Below are 22,327 nucleotides of genomic sequence, written 5' to 3' on the forward strand. Positions count from 1 at the left end.
TCTCTCCTCCTCTCGCTCTCTCTCGTCTCTCTCTCTCGTCTACTCTCTCTCTCTCTCTCTCTCTCTCTCTCTCTCTCTCTCTCTCTCTCTCTCCACGTCTTTCTCTATCTCTCAATCCCTAATTCGAGTAATGTAGAGCAAAGGAAAAGAGAGCAGTAATTCCACCATTGACAGTCATTAAAAAGCTTTGAAGCTTTGAATTCGAATTTGAGTTTTAAAAAAATATTATTTGTTTGAATTGGGTGTTGTTGCAAACAATTGGGAATTCTCTCTACGTCTCTCTCTATCTCTCATTCCCTAATTTCAGTAATGTAAAGCAAAGGAAAAGAGAGCAGCATTTCCACCATTGACAACCATTTAAAAGCTTTAAAGCTTTGAATTCGAATTTGGGTTTTCCAAAATCATTATTTATTTGGATTGGGTGTTGTTGCAAACAATTGGGAATGTTGTTTGGAGTTTATATCTCAATTTTGAGGGTGTTTTGGTGAAGATTAGACTTGATTTTGGGTGAATTTTAGATTGAAACTCGAAGAAGAANTATATATATATATATATATATATATATATATAAAAGTTGTATGATATTGTAGTTGTATATAACTGGGTAGAAATAATATATGAAAGTTGTAGATAAGTTGTATGATATTGTAGTTTTTAAATATTGTATGAAAGTTAAACAATACTGTATAAAAGTTGTATTTAAGTTGTATGATATTGTAGTTGTATATAACTGGGTAGAAATAATATATGAAAGTTGTAGATAAGCTGTAGATAAGTTGTATAATACATAATTAGTTGTATTCCCAATTGTTTTTACTATGTATAAATCCGATACAAAATATACAAAAGATATATTGTATAAAATTTGTATATAAATTTTATTTAAGTTGTATGATATTGTAATTGTATTTAACTGGGTAGAAATAATATATGAAAGTTGTAGAAAAGTTGTAGATAAGTTTAAAATAAAATTTAGTTATCCAAAAATTATAGGAAAAATACTATAATTTATAATTTTTCTCATATGAATATAGTAAAATAATACATATTAAAATATTGGTCAAAGTTCATGTAATTTTACTCTTGAATCAAAGCAGACACCCACGATAATGATAGTAATAATTTAATATATTTTTATCAAAGAGAATTGATAGATTGTTATGACTTGTTAGATTTTTTTTTTACACTAGAAAATTGTATTAACTGCACCATCACTGCTCGATATTTATTTTCTTTGCTCTTTTATATTTACTTGTTTATGCAGGTAGTTTCCGGTAGTTCTGCTTGGCTTTTATTCCAATATTTTTTAGTCAATAACTAAATTGTTCGAGAAAAAAAAGATGAAAAGGTATATATTCTGTAAACAAAACTTGTAAAGAACTCATTAGTGTTCACATGTTTCCTCTTATCATGTGGAAGATTCAGAACAAATTCTTTGGAAAAAATTAACACTTGGAGAGTGACTATATATTGCTATAGTTTGACGCAATACTATTTTCTACTGTCTCTAGATTCTTGTCTTCTTCTTCTTCCAGGTCATCACCTATAATTTTATTGATTATGAAGAACAAAAGAAGAATAAAATCATGGTCTCAAGTACATGAGTTCTTTTTTCGCCTTCAAGCAATAAATGAGGTGGATTCTACAGAGAAGAAAAAATGGGTATTCCGTTAGAAATCCCAATAAGAAATGGGTATTCTCGAATCAAGGGTATAGCAAACAGAATCTGGAGAGAAGAATTAGAAGAGGAAAAAAAAAAGAAAATGGTGTAACTAAATCCCTTGATTGAAGGCATTAATAATGGATTGGGACCCTTTTAAGGTGGAATGTATATATTCTGTAAACAAAATTTGTTTAGGTCGGGTAATTAACTAAACAAGGACATTTTTAGTAATAAAGTTTCCAATAGTGTATAGGTATATAAAAATCCCTTAAGAAAAAAATTGAAAAAATCGCCCCGGATCGAAATTTTAAAACATATTCACTAGTATTTTGAAGCACACGATGGAATTTTAAAGTGCCAGAATTTTGATGATCACCAGAAATTTTTAGCACCAGAATATTGAAACACCATAAATTATGATGATCACCAGAATTTCAGACATGATGCTGGAAAATTTTGGTGCTCCATCAGGATTTGTAGCAAAATCATGACTATTACCATAATTATTTTGTGCTTTAAAATTCTGGCAATTGGAGAGAAAAAAATTGTCGAGGAAACTTTAAAATTGTGACATGGGTTTTTTTCCCTAACTTCTGTCATCGTAGTCGAAAAATCAATAGTTAACCATTTTTTTTCTTTTTTTGATTATGGGGAGGTTATGAGTGGGGAAAGGAGGAGGACAGGGTTGTCAGTAAGAATCGGAACCTTAATTTTTTCAAAGGGGATTATAGATCTTAAGTATTATATTTTGGTCTCATTTAAAATTAGAAGAGTACGCTTGTTTTGTTGTAATGGTTTATTGTGCTTTATGGAACAAGTTAAAAAAACTCTTGGTACTACTAGTATATAAGAGTTATTACCTAACTTGTAAATAGACCTTTATGAGATTCTAAATACCTTCTAGTTAACGAATGCCTATAAAGGATTTAATTTAGTTATATTTTATGTTTTTACTAGTTATTTTTTGAGTAATTTTGATGACGTTTTTATTACAAAGCTCACTTCTGTATTTTGTTGATGTGCAACAGTTATAAGCTTAAGCATTAGAAGAAAAAGATAAAAAGGTTCAAGAACATATAAGATATAGTCTTCGATATTTGAATATGATATTCTAGAAATCGAATAGCGACAAATAATGAAGATTCAAGCAACAGATATTTGAATTTAGAGTTTGGAGCAATAATTTCTCTCAAAAAATATATAATTTCCCAATCTACGAGGAGTTTTATCATTATTATTCGCGAAAAATAACAAAATAATTGAGTCTAGCTTCAGCGGTGTAAACGGCTTGTCGTTTTGACACTCTTAAACAAAGTTATGATTTCTTATATGGAAAACTATCAAGTCTATGCACCCACCAGCGCGTCCGGGGCTTCAGGTGTACTACAACGCACTGTGCTTACAAGATTCTTTTTTACATGGTTAATCTTGGAATTTTCTTTGCTTATCCCTTGACCTATATATGTAATGACCCGACCGGCCGTTTTGAGCTCTAGCGTGTCGTTCGGCAGTTTGAGGCCATGAGCACCTTCACTTCAGGTATTTTGACTTGTATGCATGGTCGGAATTGAATTACGGGAAGTTCGGAGTTGATTTGGAAAGAGAATTCGCATTTCGGAAGCTTTAAGTTGGAAGAATTAACAAGGATTGGATCTTTGAGTAAACGACCTCGGAATCGGGGTTTGAAGGTTCCAACAGGTTCGTATGATGATTTTGGACTTGGACGTATGACCGGATCGGATTTTGGATGACCCGGGGGCATTTCGACGCCTATTGTGGAAGTTAGCATTTTTGGAAGAATTGCATAAATCTGGGTTGAAGCGCAATTCAGTGTTATCGATGTCCGTTTGGGATTCCAAGTCTGGGAATAGCATCGTATAGTGATTCTGGTATTGGGAGTGCGATCGGAAGTAGATTCGGAGGTCCGTAGGTCATTTTGGAGTCGTTTGGCTAAAGTTAGAAATTTGAAAGTTTTGAGAAGTTTGACCGGAAGTGGACTTTTTGATATTGGGGTCGGATTCCGATTCCGGAAGTTGGAGTAGGTCCGTAATGTCAAATATGACTTGTGTGCAAAATTTGAGGTCAATCGGACGTGATTTTATGGGTTTCGGCATCGAATGTAGAAATTGAAGTTTCAGGTTCTTTAAGTCTGAATTGGAGGTTGATTCATGATTTTAGCATTGTTTGGTGTGATTTGAGGGCTCGACTAAGTTCGTATGGTGTTCTAGGACTTGCTGGTATGTTTGGGTGAGGTCCAAGGGGCCTCGGGTTGATTATGGGTGGTTAACGGATCAAGGTTTGGAGTTGAGGAACTGCTGAAGTTGGAGGACCGCTGGTGTAATCACACCTGCGGAGTGGCGCCACAGGTGCGAGCTCGCAGAAGCAGGAAGGAAGCCGCAGAAGCGGAAAAGGACTGGAGCAGGGGGAGTCGCAGGAGCGGTCATTTGGGCGCACCTGCGGGCGTGCATGTGCGTAGGTGAAGGCCACAGAAGCGGAGAAGGGCGCAAGTGCGAAGAAGATGCCGCAGAAGCGGCTAACGGACCGCAGATGCGAAAGTCGTCCGGGCAGAAGAGTTATTTTAAAAATCGGGAATTGGCCATTTTTCTCCTATATTTCATTTGGTTTGGGCGATTTTGAGAGCTTCAAGGGGGGATATTCTTCAAATATCACCAGGTAAGTTGTTCCCACTCATTATAAGTTAAATACATGATTTAGATACGGATTAAAGTATGGAAGTTAGTAGAAACTTGGGGTTTGGGGAAAAACCTAGAAAATTGGTATTTTTGGATTTTGACCACGATTTTGGACATGAAAATTGAGAGTAAATTATATATTTTAGTTCGTGAGGTTGTGGGCAAACTTTATCTTCGAAAATTTTTGGAATCCGGGCACGTGGGCCCGAGGGAAATTTTGTCAACTTTTCGATCGGGGTTAGAAATTGTTATAAACTGGATTATTATGAGTAATTGAGCACAGATTAATGGGGTTCATAATTATTGGCTAGTTTTGGAGCGTTGTGCATCGATTTGAGCCCTCGGAAGGGCGTGGAATGCCGGTTATGGAACTTCGGAGCGAGGTGAGTCTCCTTTCTAACCTTGTAAGAGGGAATTAACCCCATAGGTGAAATAATTGGTTATGTGCTTCTATTTGTGGGGGCTACGTACGCACGAGGTGACGAGAGTCCGTGCGTAGCTACTATGATGCTTAAGTTCGGGTAGACTAGGAGCCAAAAGCATGCTCTACTTGTAATATTTGAAATATTGTTATAAATTTAAAATGCTTAAAACATATCGAACGTGTAAATAAATTCCTAAAAGGCTAAACATCGTTTTCTTGACTTTTAAAAGAGAAATTTCCTTTTCTTGGATAATTGCTTCTTGATGAATTCTTCATTGACTGCTTGAATGTGTTTATCTATCGGGCCGAACACCTCGGTAGATTAAATAGATGCATCTATGGTTCGCGCCATTCGACCCTCTGGCAGTGCACAGTTTAAATATTGTTGGATCGGGCCGTAGGACCTCGGCATGGTTTGCGCATGCATGTATTGCTTGACTTGCAAATTTATAAATGATGATATTGCCTCCCTGTCCGGAGATAAATGTATAAATGATGAAAACAAATTTGGGAATTTCCTATTAATAAAAGAATTGTTTACCTGCTTCAAGCTATTGAGTTACAGCCGCTTATAATAAAATCCTCGATTTACTATATTATTGGTATATTATTATTGGACCACTAGTAAGTGTCGAAGTCAACCTCTCGTCTCTACTTCTACGAGATTAGACGGGATACTTACTGGGTACGCGTTATTTTCGTACTCATGCTACACTTCCTGTGCATTTTTGTTGCACAGGCACATGTATGTCTAGTGGCCTAGTTTGGCGCAGCGGCAGGGTTCATACGGAGACTTTAGGTGAGCTGCACTTCTCGAGACAACCCGCGGTCAGCAGAGTCTCCTTCAGAGTACTGTATTGTGTTTTCTCTACTGTCCAATCTGTATTCCGGACGGTTATTGTATTATACTGTTTCCTAGAAATTGCTCATGCACTTGTGACACCGAGTTCTGGGATGATTATGGGATTATCAATATTAAGTTTGTTAAAGACATCATTATTTATTTAGTGAGTTCCATTACTTATTTTTTAACGTATAAAAGAAATGATTTCAAAATATTAAAACGAGAAATTACTAGTTATTTGGTGTTGGCTTGCCTGACAGTGGTGTCCGGTGCCATCACGACCTTTAATTTATTTTGGATCGTGACAACATGGTATCAGAGCACTAGGTTCCCTTAGGTCTCACGAGTCATGAGCGAGTCTAGTAGAGTCTTATGGATCGGTGCGAGACGTCTGTGCTTATCTTCGAGAGGCTATAGGGATGTTAGGAGCACTTCCCTTCTTGATTCCTCATCGTGCGGTTTGATTCCTTTGAGGCTTATGCCTTCATTTCCTTTCAATTCAATCTTATGCGACGTGAAGCGGTGGTTCTAAATCGGGAATCGAGGAATTTTAATGGTACTACAGATAAGGTGCGGGATGTTTCTCCGTGCGTAGGTTTTTGGGCTATTGTCCTCGCCTTGCGAAAGGATATTCTGTCGTTTCAGCTCAGTAGCTGTACTTTTGAGAGCTTTGAGGCTATGCACAGGTTGCTGTGATGCTTATGAACGGTTATCGCGCAATATAGATGTGATGGTAGGATGCTTGCCTATGTGTCGGGGCAGTGAATGACTTGAAAGGAGGTTTACTCAGAGCACGATTCAGAGATTCGGTATTTTATTTCTGATGGAGGAAAGGCAATCAGACTATAAATGTTCAGGTTTGGGTTGATAGGGTAACGAGACTTGGTGTTTTCAAGTGTGGTGGAATTTTTATCTGTGACGTGGCGTCGTCATCGCCGGTGTTATGATCTTCTACAATTTGCCTTTGGGGCAGGATATTGTGAGATAGTATTGGAGAAGTGACTGTCAGAGATCCCGGGGTGCGGTGGTTCAGGATTGAATGGGTATTTCTAATGCTGACTGCTCGAGAAGGAGGATCTTTGGAAAGGGTTGAAGTTAGTAGCGATCTATCGGTTCAAGTGCTACAGAGATAGATATTGATCTAAGGCAACAACTGGGAAGCAAAGGATGAGGAAGGACATGTGGGAAATGTCAGGCGGTGGTTAAATTTCTAGAAGGCCATGTGTAAGAAGCGAAAGTCGAGTAGTTGCTTAAAGGAGTGAGTTTGACCAAAGTGGGAGAGTGGCAGAGTAGCATATGGGTTCAGTGGTAGGATGACTACACACCCGGAGAAAAAGTCTAGAGTGATTTAGGATTCAGGGTGGACAGTGACTGGGTCTACGGACTTAATTTGAAATATCAGCTATTATACCGGGGGAGATTTGATACAACAGAAAGGAGTTGCTTGATATGAAGAAGGATACAACGTGACTTTGGATTGGAAGGTATTGTCGCACGTTTAGTTGATGTCCATGAGGAGTGAATGGGCTTGTACAGCTAGTGAATGAGCATGGGCTCATGTTGGGTTACAGATTTCGTAGTAATTGTGCAGTGCAGCATCATTGGGAGATGTCGGCATGTAATTTCCACAAGTGGGTTATCTCCTGTGAGCAGGTTAGCGGTCGCGTGGTTTTGACAAAGCTTATGCGAAGAATTCTACTGACTATCCAGTAAGAAGTCGAATATGTGAATGTTGCTAGAGATTTAGAGTGTTCAGGAAATGCTAACAGAAGGATTTCGAGGAAGTTGGCGGTTGATTGCGCAAGGTCATGTCATCAGTGAAGAAAGAATCTTGGTGGGTTCCAGAGTCATGTAATGGGTGGCCCCAAGCTAAGTGGGAGAGTCCCACCGCGTACGATTGGGTTGCTTGGTTATCTACTTGTAAGGTTTCTGGCTATCGGAATAATGGCGAGTTATTTCGGCTAAGGGAAAAGAATATAAGTGGTAATTTGAGCAAATGATTTGAGAGATGTGTGCCATAAATGGCCTTATCGATTCTTGTTCGAGCTTTGGGAAGACTCAGGATTTGTGTCTCGTACAGAGGTAGGTTACAAGGAAGTGATTCAATCGGGTGCTCCATGGAGATGGGTGTTCATGTGCTAGCGGAGCCTTGGAGTTGATTATATTCGGTACCAAGCCAGAGTGGGTGACTCTCAACAACGGTCCTAGTGAATTCAAGGGTCAAAATGCGGTACTTAAGTATTTCAAGCCCACGGTGTGGTTAAGAATCGAGCTTTTGCAGCAAAATCGTGATAGGAGGCTCCGAATGTTCTATGATAATTTTGGCTTTGGGTGAATGAGAGAAATAGACTTTGGATTTGTAGAGGGATTGTCGGAATGGGTGTATCAGTTGAGGATGCGAATATGCACCCAAGGAAGTTATGAGATAGTTCGTGGGATTTGAGATAGCATGGTCTCGTGAAACAAGGCCACTCGGGATGAGTGCGGATTGAGTGTGTGATGTGTTGAATGTAGTTATTATTATTTCTAAGGAAATCAAGGATAAATGGGAAGAAGTTAGATCGGTTAGCCATAGTGGAATTGGCATATTGGTGGTAGTGATCAGTTCCTTTAGCGTGATTAAGTTATGCATGTGATTTGTGACGGTACGTGTGAGGCTTGACGGTCGCCGTGAATGATCTTATTTGGAAGTATTCAAGTATTATGGCCTGCTATGTGTGGGCGGATCCCGGAAGGGTTATGGTAGCTTAGACTACTACTTGAGGATTTGCATGTTCTACGGTTATGAGAATTCACTCGTATGTTGCTATGGTTCTCTTGGAAGGAGTTAAATAAAAGGATTCTGTATGATGAAGTGTATACCCTATTAGTGGTTTGGGAGTTATGATGAAATTCTTATACTGTCGGATATTGGCATGTTAGGTGCAGTGAGCGGTATGAAAAAATTGAAAGTGAGGAACCAAGGTTGTGGTTCGGTGTTGGCAAGGATGTCACGAGCTCGGATGAGCAGGAAAAAGGGATCTGAATGTTTAGAGTAAGCTGGTATTGTCTTCAGCGGCACCTGAGATAGGTGTTTTGTGAAAGAGGCTTTGCAACCTGGTTATGTATTCTTGATTTGCTTTACAGCGTTAGTGCGGTCGGTGGTATGGATGTCCAGACTTGTTATCTGGTGCGGAAGGTCGTGGAAGCGTGTCTCACGGGGAGATTGTATGAGTGTGACGTGTAGTCACTTGATTGATAGGAAATTTGAACCAAGTATGAAGATTGTGGTAATATCGCTAATTTGAGAATTTATGCCTGAAGGGCACTCGGTTATTGGGTTGTGGGCGGTGGAGGTTGCTCCGGTTATGATGGTTGTTCTTGGGTATTATGAGAAAAAGGAGGTTATTTTGAACCAATGAAGGATATTAGCCTAGTGCGGGCGATCAGAATCGGCTTGAGGTCTGTGGGTGGACTTAATTATGAATATGGGATCTATATCAGGCTGGATGCGTTCGTTTCAGCATAGCACTCCTTATGGAGGAGTATTCGAATGTTGGATGTTGTTTCGACGTCAGCTATTTCAGGTAATACTACATTGTGCCGTGTGAGTTGTGAAACGACTCGATAATTTTCTTATGTGTTGAGGTTCCGCGTAGCGATGGTGTTATGTGAGCAGGATGGCTCTTGAGTTTCAGATCATATATCGCACCTCACTTGTGCTTGAGTTTTGTAGCTTATGGCGCTATCTGTCTCCCCAGGGATGGTATTATGCACTTAGCGTGCTTGCAACCGGTATTCGGTATTTAGTGGTAGTGAGCAATTTAGCTTAGTGTGTATCTCCTTATGTGAGTTCTATGTGTGGATCGGGTGGCACGCTGCCGCGGGTATGTTGTTTGGATAGGGTTGCACACCGCAATAGTATAATGATGACTGCAACTTTCTACATTCTAATTTTTGTGTGTTTTGTTTCCCAATTTCTGAGAAAGGTTCATGACAACTTTTCGGCTGTCTAATTAGTTGCGAGGGTTGAGTAGTCCCTACCAGAGTTCGTTTCCTTATGTATCATGTTCGACTTTATAGCTTATTGGCACGTTGTGGCATCATATGAGACTTTTGGTCATTCTGGGGTGGCTTATTGCCTGAGCAGCTCGTACTGGGTAAGACGAGATTGTTAGATCTAGGATCAGTGCGATCAGATTATATGAAGTATATTAAAGAGCAAATACCATTATTTGGTTCAGAATGAGGTAATGATCCTTGTCAGGAGTATAGACTCAACGGTTTGTAGACTCGGCAGTTGGTTATGAATTTCTACACACCTCTTCCGTCGTGGCGGTATTGCAAAATTGGGGCAAGATTTATATATGTCATGAGGTGCATTGCGAGCATCAGATTCGGGGAATGTCTGTTATTATGAGCAGAGAAGTTTATTATGGTCGGTGAATGATGTGGTGCAGGGTGTGAATCCAGCAAAGGTATGCGTTCATGTTCTGGTACATCGTGTGGTGATTGATATAATGTTCGTAGGTTGGAAGCAGGCCTGCCAGAAAATTTCGGGCGTTGGAACTGGGTTCTAAGCTTATTTGTTTGAATAAAAGAGAATATCTTCAGATTTGCTCGAGCTAATGTGCTCAACTGAGTTGTAGTAGCACGGGTAGGTGCACGAGGTGTTTAACTATGATTTCGGACAACTCCAGCGCAGTTCTTAGCACGTTCGAGGATGAACGTATGTTTAAGTGGGAGAGAATGTAATGACCCGACAGGTCGTTTTTGAGCTCTAGCGCATCATTTGACAGTTTGAGGCCATGAGCAGTTTCACTTCAAGTATTATGACTTGTACGCATGGTCGGAATTGAATTCCGGAAGTTTGGAGTTGATATGGAAAGAGAATTCGCATTTCGGAAGCTTTAAGTTTGAAGAATTGACAAGGATTGGATCTTTGAGTAAACGACCTCGAAATCGAGATTTGAAGGTTCCAACAGGTTCGTATGATGATTTCGGACTTGGGCGTATGTCCGGATCGGGTTTTGGATGACCCGGGAGCGTTTCGACGCCTATTGTGGAAGTTAGCATTTTTGGAAGAATTTCATAAATCTAGGTTGAAGCGCATTTCAGTGTTATCGATGTCTGTTTCGGATTCTGAGTCTGGGAATACCGTATGGTGATTTTGGTATTGGAAGCACAAATGGAGGTGGATTCGGAGGTCCGTAGGTCATTTTGGAGTCATTTGGCTAAAGTTAGAAATTTGAAAGTTTTGAGAAGTTTGACCGGAAGTGGACTTTTTTATATCGGGGTCGGATTCCAATTCCGGAAGATGGAGTAGGTTCGTAATGTCGAATATGACTTGTGTGCAAAATTTGAGGTCAATCAGACTAATTTGATGGGTTTCGGCATCGAAAGTAGATGAAGTTTCAAGTTCTTTAAGTTTGAATTGGAGGTTGATTCGTGATTTTAGTGTTGTTGGGTGTGATTTGAGGGCTTGACTAAGTTCGTATGGTGTTCTAGTACTTGTTGGTATGTTTGGGTGAGGTACCGGGGGCCTCGGGTTGGTTACGGGTGGTTAACGGATCAAGGTTTCGAGTTGAGGAACTGCTAAAGTTGGAGGACCGCTGGTGTAATCGCACCTGCGGAGTGGGCGCCACAGGTGCGAGCCCGCAAAAGCGGGAAGGAAGCCGTAAAAGCAGAAAAGGACTGGAGCAGGGGGAGTCGCAGGAGCGGTCATTTGAGAGCACCTGCGAGCGTGCTGGTGCGAAGGTGAAGGCCGCAAGCGGAGAAGGGCGCAAGTGCGAAGAAGACGTTGCAGAAGAGGCTAATGGACCGCATATACGAAAGTCGTCTATGCAGAAGAGTTCTTTTAAAAATCGGGAATTGGCCATTTTTATCCTATATTTCATTTGGTTTGGGAGATTTTGGAGAGCTTCAAGGGGGTATATTCTTCAAGTATGACCAGATAAGTCGTTCCCACTCATTATAAGTTAAATATATGATTTAGATACGGATTAACGTATTGAAATTAGTAGAAACTTGGGGTTTGGGGAAAAACCTAGAAAATTGGTATTTTTGGATTTTGGCCACGATTTTGGACATAAAATTGAGAGTAAATTATATATTTGAGTTCGTGAGGTTGTGGGCAAACTTTATCTTCAAAAAATTTTGGAATCCGGGCACGTGGGCCCGAGGGCAATTTTGTCAACTTTTCGATCGGGGTTATAAATTGTTATAACTTGGATTATGATGAGTAATTGAGCACAAATTAATGGGTTGCATAATTATTGGCTAGTTTTGGAGCATTGTGCATCGATTTGAGCCCTCGGAAGGGCGTGGAATGCCAATTTTGGAACTTCGGAGTGAGGTGAGTCTCTTTTCTAACCTTGTAAGAGGGAATTAACACCATAGGTGAAATAATTGGTGATGTGCTTCTATTTGTGGGGGCTACGTACGCACGAGGTGACGAGAGTCCGTGCGTAACTACTATGATGATTAAGTTCGGGTAGACTGGGGCCCAAAAGCATGCTCTACTTGTAATATTTGAAATCTTGTTGTCAATTCAAAATGCTTAAAACATACCGAACGTGTAAATAAATTCCTAAATGGCTCGACATCGTTTTCTTGACTTTCAAAAGAGAAATTTCCTTTTCTTGGATAATTGCTTCTTGATGAATTCTTGATTGACTGCTTGAATGTGTTTATCTATTGTGGAACGGGCCGAAAGCCTTGATAGATTAAATAGATGCATCTATGGTTCGCGCCATTCGACCATCTGGCAATGCACAGTTTAAATATTGTTGGATCGGGCCGTACGACCTCAGCATGGTTTGCGCATGCTTGTATTGCTTGACTTGCAAATTTATAAATGATGATATTGCCTCCCTGTCCGGAGATAAATGTATAAATGATGAAAACAAATATGGGAATATCCTATTAATAAAAGAATTGTTTACCCGCTTTATGCTATTGAGTTACATCCATTTATAATAAAATCCTTGATTTACTATATTATCGGTATATTATTATTGGACCACTAGTATGTGTCGAAGTAGACCTGTCATCGCTACTTCTTCGAGATTAGACGGGATACTTACTGGGTACACATTGTTTTCGTACTCATGCTAACTTGCTGTGCATTTTTGTTGCACAGGCACATGTATGTCTAGTGGCCTAGTTTGGCGCAACGACATGGTTGATACGGAGACCTAGGTGAGTTGCACTTCTCGAGACGACCCACTGTCAGCAGATTCTCCTTCAGAGTATTGTATTGTGTTTTCTCTACTGTCCAATCTGTATTCCAGACGGTTATTGTATTATATTGTTTCCTAGAAATTGTTCATGCACTTGTGACACTTGGTTCTGGGATGATTATGGAATTATTGAATATTAAGTTTGTTAAAGACATCATTATTTATTCAGTGAAATCCATTACTTATTGTTCAACGCATAATAGAAATATTTTCAAAATATTAAAACGAGAAATTACTCGTTATTTGGTGTTGGCTTGCCTGACAGTGGTGTCCGGCGTCATCATAACCTTTAATGGATTTTGGGTCATGACAATATAAGGTTTAATTTGAGCTCTTCCTACTCATGTTACATGGAGTTTTACAACCGCACCAAAAGGTTTTTAACACTTTAGATTGAAGTTTTGAACGAAGGAACAATTGAGAGAGAGATTTTATTCTCCAAGCCGATTGTAATATTTTTTTCTTCTTCTCTTTTTTATGCTTTATAACACGAAATCCTTTACGGAGTTTTTTTATGAGAACTTGATGATGAATTAATTTAGACTTTCGTTTCTTGTTTTAATATTCGTTCTGTATAATTGATGGTATATCCTTTTGTCACGATCATAAAACCGACCCGGTCGTGATGGCGCCTATCACGAAATTAGGCCAGCCGACACAACTCCCGAATTACCATTTATCAATAAAAGTCATTTTTAAGCCTTTAATAAATCAAATGTCTCATAATGTAAGTCTAAATGAACAGTGCGGAATAAATGCACAAGCCCGGCATCGGGGTATCACAAGTCACGAGCATCTACTAAGGTCTGAATACAACTAAGAGTCTAAAAATATACTAAATACAGTCTAAGGAAGACAAGAGGGAGAAAAGCAGTGCTGCGAACGTCGGGCAGCTACCTTGCTAACTCCAATGACTCTGCCACAGAGCAATCAACACCCACTATCGAGTTCAGAAATACCTGAATCTGCACACGAGGTGCAGGGAGTAATGTGAGTACGCCAACTCAGTAAGTAATAAAAGTAAATGAAAGCTGAGCAGTAAGAAAATACGTAAGCCACGTCATAACGCTACAGCAAATACAGCACATTTTCAAAACAGTACAGAAATTATTTATTTCGTAAATCAAACTCAGTTTCAGTAAAAACCCTTTCCTTTTTAAAACATCTTTCAAAAGTTTCAAACGAGTGATAAAACAGTGAGTAAAAATGATAGAAACGTAAATAGCCCCTCGGGCAAACCATGTACCATAAACCGCCCCTCGGGCATAATATCAACAGAACCAGCCCCTTGTGCTACCTCACAATCACTCGAAATCAGCCCCTCGGGCATAATATGAATCAAGAACCGCCCCTCGGGCAAGATAGATCAAGAACAGCCCCTCGGGCTTCAATATGAAACAACAACAGCCCCTCGGGCTACAACACATCACTCACACTGGGTACCCGTGCTCACTGGGGGTGTACAGACTCCGGGAGGGGCCTCTTACGGCCCAAGCGTACAAACAAGTCATCTCGTGGCATAATCAAGTAGGCTCTCGGCCTCATATCAATCACAAGCCACCTCGTGACATAATATATCAGGCCCTCGGCCTCTCATATATCACAAATCAGTACCACATGTTGCGGCGCATAGCCCAATCCCATGATATCCTCATAACACAGGCCCTCGGCCTCACTCAGTCAGATCTCACTCAAGCCCCTCGGGCTGACAGTAAAACAAATACTCGGCACAAATTATTATTTATGAAATCAAAAGGAGTGAATAAAACCGAGTTATGAAAACAGTAAGAACATAGCATGACTGAGTGTAAACATCAAACTAAAACAGTGAGGAAAAACAGTAGTAAAAGCCCCTAAGGGTCCAAACAATCGGCACAAGGCCCAGACTCGGCATTTAGCCCCAAACACAATAATATTTTCCAAAATATAACAATATCAAATAGTTTTCAAGTAAAATACACTACTTAATAGTCGTACGGGATGGATCAAGTCACAATCCCCAACGGTGCACGGTCCCACTCTCATCATCTTGCGTGCGCGTCACCTCAAAATAGCACAACGATGTGAAATCCAGGGTTTCATACCCTTAGTACAGTATTTACAATCATTACTTACCTCAATCTGGTCCAACTCTATCCCGCGATGCCTTTGCCTCTCGAATCGGCTTCCGGATGCTCCAAATCTATCCAAAACAGATTTATACCATCAAATATGCTAAGGGAACAAAGCCCACTCGAAAATATCCAATTTATACCAAAATTCCGAAGTTGGCCAAACCCGGCCCCCGGGCCCACGTCTCGGATTCCAATAAAAATCACAAAACTAGAATCCTTACACTCTCACGAGTTCATACATATCAAATACATCAAAATCCGACCACAAACGATCCCTCAAATACCTAGATTTAGGCCTCCAATTTCCAAGCCCTAACTTCCAATTTGCTACTGATTTTCCCATACAATTCGAGCTTACAACCTTAAAAATCATCATAAAAACGAGTTTAGGGACCAAGGACCTTACCTCTAAGAAGCCCTCTTGCATTCCCCCTTCAATTAGCTCTCCAAAGCTTCTTCTCGTTTGAAATGTTATGAAAAACCACTCAAAATCGCGAAGGGTGAAACGAACACATTCTGACCCAGCAAAACCGCACCTGCGGTTAAATGGTCGCACCTACGGAATTCACTTAAAGGGCCTTTTCCGCATCTGCGCTAAAATACCCGCACCTGCGCTATTGCAGGTGCTCTCCCTTATCCGCTTCTGCGGTTCCAGCTGATTCCCTCTTGGCCGCAGCTGCTGCTTGCTTCCGCATCTGCGGGAGTTGCACCTGCGGCCTCCCAACCGCAGATGCAGTTATGACAGCAACCATAAAACTTCAACTGCCAAACTCAACTCCAAATCCTTCCGTCAACCATCCCAAATCGCCCCGAGGCCCCCGGGACCTCAACCAAAAGCACAAACAAGTCATATACCACTATCCAAACTTATACCAATCTTCAAAACACCTCAAACAACATTGAAATCAACCAAATCACATTGGATTCAAGCCTAAGGTTCCAAAAATCTTCCGAATTCCGCTTTTGATTGAAAAGTCTATCAAACCACGTCCAAATGACCTGAAATTTTGCACACACATCCCAAATGACACAACGGACCTACTACGACTTTCGGAATTCCATTCCGACCCATATATCAAATCTCACCTATCAACCGGAAAACACCAAAATTTCAATTTCGCCAATTCAAGCCTAAACCTTCCACGGACCTCCAAATTACATTCAGATCACGCTCCTAAGTACCAAAGCACCTAACGGAGCTAACCAAATCATAAAAATACCAATACCAGATCATATGCTAACAAGTCAAACTTGGTCAAACCTTTCAAATTTTAAGCTTCCAACTGAGAACTGTCCTTCCAAAACCATTCTGGTTGCCCCGAAAACCAAAACCGACGATTTACACAAGTCATAATACATCACACGGGGCTAGTCATGCCCGAGAACTGGTGAGCGAAGTGCAAAAGCTCAAAACGACCGGTCGGGTCGTTACATCCTCCCCCACTTAAACATACGTTCGTCCTCGAACGTGCCCAGAGTTGTTCCGAAAATTATCAATCGCTGAGTAACCTTACGATGCACATACCCGGGGGTGATCCCACGTCACCCTATCTCATATAGGTCCGATAACACAATGTAACTGAAATTTCACAATCCAACCTAGCCTATAAACCTTAGAACCACATTCCCACTTCTGAAATCATCCACAAGATCAGAATCTCACATCTATACTCTAAATAAGCCCGAACAAGCTGTAACAAACCATATCTACAACCTCAGATGCAATTACATGATATACCACGTAACTCAAACACTCGTAGCGATAACTTTTAATCACATCAGTTGCTCAAACAACCGAATATTGATAATAAGCCTCTTATCAAATAAAGCCTCATTCCAACACTTCCATGTACTGCCAATGATAAATATAACACGTAGAAAGTCATAACCACTCCTCAAATCAATCATTCGTGAAGCCCCTTCTCTTTTGGCAAGAACCATCGCAATTTCTAAGTCGACCATCAATATTATCCTTCCAACACGCTGAAACCGAATCCGTTTGTATTCTTTTTAGATCCCAACGATCTCATCTAATCCAACACAACTACTCTAATGAAATGACACATCAATACAATCTAAAGACACAACTCGTGCAATCCGCGCAACAATAAGCAACAACCCGAATGTACTCAAATCATGAAAAATGACTGAAATGAGAGGGCTGTACCGCAAGCTCTCTGTTGCTCCCAAATGCACACGCAAGTATACGTGGTCGACAAGTAATATAGGATTGTAAGTCCAGATATCGTACCCACAGGGACTTGTGATTAACTATCAACTAAATTAAACCAAACAATTAATCTATTCAAGTGAATCCAAAGTATGAATATTTAACTAAAGATAATCTAGAGTAATAAACTGAGAAACAAAGGAAACAAGTTGGTGAATTATAGAGACGAATTCAATGTGAGTGAATATTCTAGAGCTATGGGTTGGCTAACAATCCCGTTGAGTTTTCTACCTAAATCGTCTAATTAATTTATCTGGTTTATCGGTTGACAGGGTTAATATTGCTCGTAGCCTTCTCCCGAAGTACAACTCGCCTATTCAAGCTAACCTAACGCCTATATTCCTATGGAATTAGGATTAACAAGAACGCATTTATAATTCCCGTATAATAACCAAGCAAGGCGATTAGGTATATTCCTATCCTAACCGCAAATCCGCTCCCCCTAAGAGTTAAGATCTTTCTCTACTCAATCTTATATGCAATCTAGAATTCCCTCTCCCGAGTTCAATCCTAGATTCGTAGATAGTATTCAATTGGTGATCAATCAATCAAATAATTAAGCGCAAGATTGAATAAATAAACCAATATGATAAAATAATAAGAACAATTCAAGCTTCAAACTACAACGTTCATGTAGCACCCAAAGCTCTAGAACAAATAAACTATGAAACTAAAAGAAGAGAAGAGAAGAAAAACTAGTTAGAAGCCTCCTCCAAGAGTGGTGTGTGTTCCCCCACGTGAATTCTCCTCCAAAGTATGTTAGATCTCTCTAAAGTGTCGTCTTCCTCTTCAAAAATAGGTTTAGTCTTGCTTTAATACGTGTTGGGTAGGTCTAGGGCCGAAATAACCTTGTCCCGGGCGAAATAGGACACATTTCACGTCACCGGCGCCCAGCCCGGCACCAGGCGCCCTCCATAGCGCCCAAATATTTGTGCATACTGTTTTTGGCGCCACAGGTGGCACCAGGCGCTGCCTGTGGCGCCCAACTGGCCCTTTTTCTCGGTTTCGTTCGTTTTGGCTCAAATCTTGCGCGTTTTGCCCCGTTCCGTTTGGAATTTGGAAAAACGTAAAACATAAAAGTTGTAGCCCTTTGAGTTAGTTTTCCAACCATATATTGTGGAGACCAAATGGATTTCTGAGCAAAACGTTATATCCATTTTACTAGACAGTGCGCAATATGCCTACTCGATTCTTCGTTCGCTCTAACTATCATCTGTTGACCCCCAAAAAAGATTCCGGCTTAATTCCCTGAGCTTTTACTCAGACTTCAAAGCTCCAAATCACTTTAATTCATTCCATAACATCTATATAGCTCGGAATCACTCCTACAAGGCATAAAACACACAGTTAGTGCAAAACACTAGCGATTAAAGCTCAAACTCAATCAAAGTGCAGTAAATTTGAGTGTAATAATCGACTAAAATACGTAATTATAGCCTATCATCAACACCCCACACTTAAATGTTGCTCGTCCTCGAGCAATGGGACTATCTATTAAACCCCCCAACTACATACAAGTATCAATTATAGAGGAGCACTTTAACTTTTAACTACACACTATACCCTTGACTATGATCAATACCGGCACACAAGCATGAACACACAAAAATTCACATTATTCCCGTCTAAGCATGCCCAAGTATAATATTTTACTTCAATCAATTCCAACAACCTATTTGTCACCACCCAACCTCAAAAGCCGACTTATAACCACTAAGCACCCTCAATTCATGCACTTACCTAACAAGAAAGTTTACAACATTACCAATCATTCATGAGATCATGTGCCCTCACCAACAAATAAAAGAGTGATCATAGATAATCCATATATTCAAATATACTTTTGAATATAGATTAAGAACATCGCACAATTGAACCAAATTCACTCACTCTCAGAAAGAATTCATATGCATCCCGTGGTCGTACCATAAGCTTGCCCGTAGTGTATATCTCTACTAATTTAAGCTAGCCAAATCTAGGATCAATTAGGACTTTTATGCTTGTAATGTAGGCTAAGGGACGGGTAGGATATATTTTGGAATAGTGGCTAACCCTCCTAAGCACTTTAATACACTACATTTACAATTCAAGCTCATTCTCTTCTCAACCAAATCACTTGCCATATGCAACATAGCCCTCTTTTCAATTAAGCACTTGTCTACTTTTCACTAGCGCAAATCAATAAGAATTGGGGGTGTTTTATGTTTCTACATACTTTCACTATCATTTTTTTCTTTAAATTTTTCTCTTTTTTTTTCTTTTGCACACACTCCATACAATAAAGTTCATCGGCTAGTGACCTTTAATTTCAACTTTAGTGCACCAACGGCCCTTTCATGGTTCCACTCAAAAGCTACTCCCCAATCTCTAACCTTACTTATTTTAGCGCCTAAGTGCCTTAGGAGGTAAAGGTTCAATCAATATCAAATTAAGAACAAAATAGGGGTATGGCTTGTAATGTGGGTGCCAAAGAAAGGTCTATAGGCTCAAAGGGGCTAGCAACGGAAAATTTTATTTTTATGTGACAAGCACATCCATGATCAAGCAAGAAAATGCCTACGTCATCTCTTAGATTAACACACTTACAATTTCGCTTCAATTAACACACGGGCAAGTTCTAGACTACACAGGATAGCATAGAAAATCACAATTCCTCACACACACGTTGCACATGACTTAATCAAGACGGTTCTATTCAACTCTCAAGTCAAGAAAGCACACATAATTAAGAAATTTAAGCAATATTGCGCTATGTAGCATACAAGTCAAACAACTGAGAAAAGGCGTCACAAAATAGGCTATTTACTTTACCTAGGCTTCACAATTCAAACCAAATATACGGGAAAATAGAATGTATGTCATAGCCTATTGTGCCAGCATCAACCATGTCAATGAGTATCTCAGAGCGACTCAGTTTCTTCCTAAACTACTCCTAAAAAAAATAAAGTACCCGGTTCGAGCTACACCCTTGGAAAAGAACCGGCGCCCAAAGAAAAACCAAGGGGTACTACCTAACTATTCTAAAGAAAAATTCTTTTTGGTATTTTTAATCGGACTTTTATCCCTCAAGAAAATTGTCCAACAAATCCATCGTCGGGAAAAGTCTGAACTTTTTCTATTTTTTTTGTTTTTAACAAAAACTACTACACTAAGAACGAGTACTACAATTACACTAAGAACGAGTACTACAACTACACTAAGAACGAGTACTACAACTAAGCTAAGATAGCACAAAAAATCACCCAGACAATCTCCTCACCCCACACTTAAAATTGTGCAATGTCCTCAATGCACACTAAAAATAACAAGAGGGTAAAAGAAACTCCCTGGTAGGCCAAAGGCCGAAGAATTAGCAGCTCACGGGATACTCAGACTTCTCCCAGGTATGATCCCTTGTGCGGGTACCTCACACTTAGTTTCAACCACCTGCTCGCTTTTGCACATGCCTATTGGCTTTGACTCCATGCTCCTACTCCTACAAAACACAAAAATAATACTACAAAGAAAAATAATACAAAAAAAAAATATAAAATAAACAAAAGAGAGAAAAAAAATAGAATTGGGTTGCCTCCCAACAAGCGCTCGATTTAACGTCGCGGCACGACGCCATTACTTTCACCGCTTCCATCCACCTTGAAGATATGAATTGCGCCCCCAATTTTGCATCAACCTTTGTATCACGTTCCTGGGGCGGTGATGTAAAAATAAAAAAACCAAGCAATACATATCGCATCTTGCACTTCTTGGCCCTTAAGTGCGGGATGTCGTTTTGCCTCCTCGGTATGGCAAATTTCAGAATATAAACACTTTGTTCCTCATCTAGTGACTCCTCCATATGCTCAAATGGATCAATTTCCATGTCACCAACCAAACACAATGTTGAAAAGTGTTTAGAATGAGGTCCAATACGCTCCAACTCCAAAATTGTATTATTTTTGACATCCTCAATTTTGCACTCTTCGTCAACCTTGGCATCATTAATAATATTTTGGTCTAATAATTGGTATTCTCGTTTTAGCTCCTCAATTTGGTCTAGAAGATCTTTTTCAGCTTCACACAACTTATCACTATATTGTTGGGCGTTACATGCATCAACCTTTGCACTCATATCTGCATCCAAGTTCCGCACAGCCAAGCTAAACCTGTCAATTTCTTGTGCAAGATCAACTCTCTCCTTAGACCAATCATTTAACAACGTTGTAAGCAAACAACGCCGTTGCACATATTCTCTTAATCGATAATGTTCATCACAATACTAACCCTTACTCCCATATTCAAATTCAGACTTCCAAGATGTCAGGTCATGACAAGCCCAAAAATACGGGCCATAAAAATCTTCCGTCAACCATGCGCCTTCATCAATAACCTTATCTCTGTATGCTTCATCCCCAGATGTCATGCTGAGAGAACTAGAAACACACTAAGAGAAAATCAATTAAATAGTTATAAAATTAAAAATATTTACAAAGAAAAAAAAATAAAACTTGTAAAGATAATAGTAAAAATCTAATTTAGTAGAATAGTTAATTTCTAAGTCCCCGGCAACGGCGCCTGTCACGCGGGTGACCCGGGATCGATCCCCGGCAACGGCGCCAAAAACTTGTTGCTCCCAAACGCACACGCAAGTATACGTGGTCGACAAGTAATATAGGATTGTAAGTCCAGATATCGTACCCACAGGGACTTGTGATTAACTATCAACTAAATTAAACCAAACAATTAATCTATTCAAGTGAATCCAAAGTATGAATATTTAACTAAAGATAGTCTAGAGTAATAAACTGAGAAACAAAGAAAACAAGTTGGTGAATTATAGAGACGAATTCAATGTGAGTGAATATTCTAGAGCTATGGGTTCGCTAACAATCCCGTTGAGTTTTCTACCTAAATCGTCTAATCAATTTATCTGGTTTATTGGTTGACAGGGTTAATATTGCTCGTAGCCTTCTCCCGAAGTACAACTCGCCTATTCAAGCTAACCTAACGCCTATATTCCTATGGAATTAGGATTAACAAGAACACATTTATAATTCCCGTATAATAACCAAGCAAGGCGATTAGGTATATTCCTATCCTAACCGCAAATCCGCTCCCCCTAAGAGTTAAGATCTTGCTCTACTCAATCTTATATGCAATCTA

This window comes from Nicotiana attenuata, unplaced genomic scaffold (genome assembly GCF_001879085.1).
Source record: "Nicotiana attenuata strain UT unplaced genomic scaffold, NIATTr2, whole genome shotgun sequence".
Lineage (NCBI taxonomy): Eukaryota > Viridiplantae > Streptophyta > Magnoliopsida > Solanales > Solanaceae > Nicotiana > Nicotiana attenuata.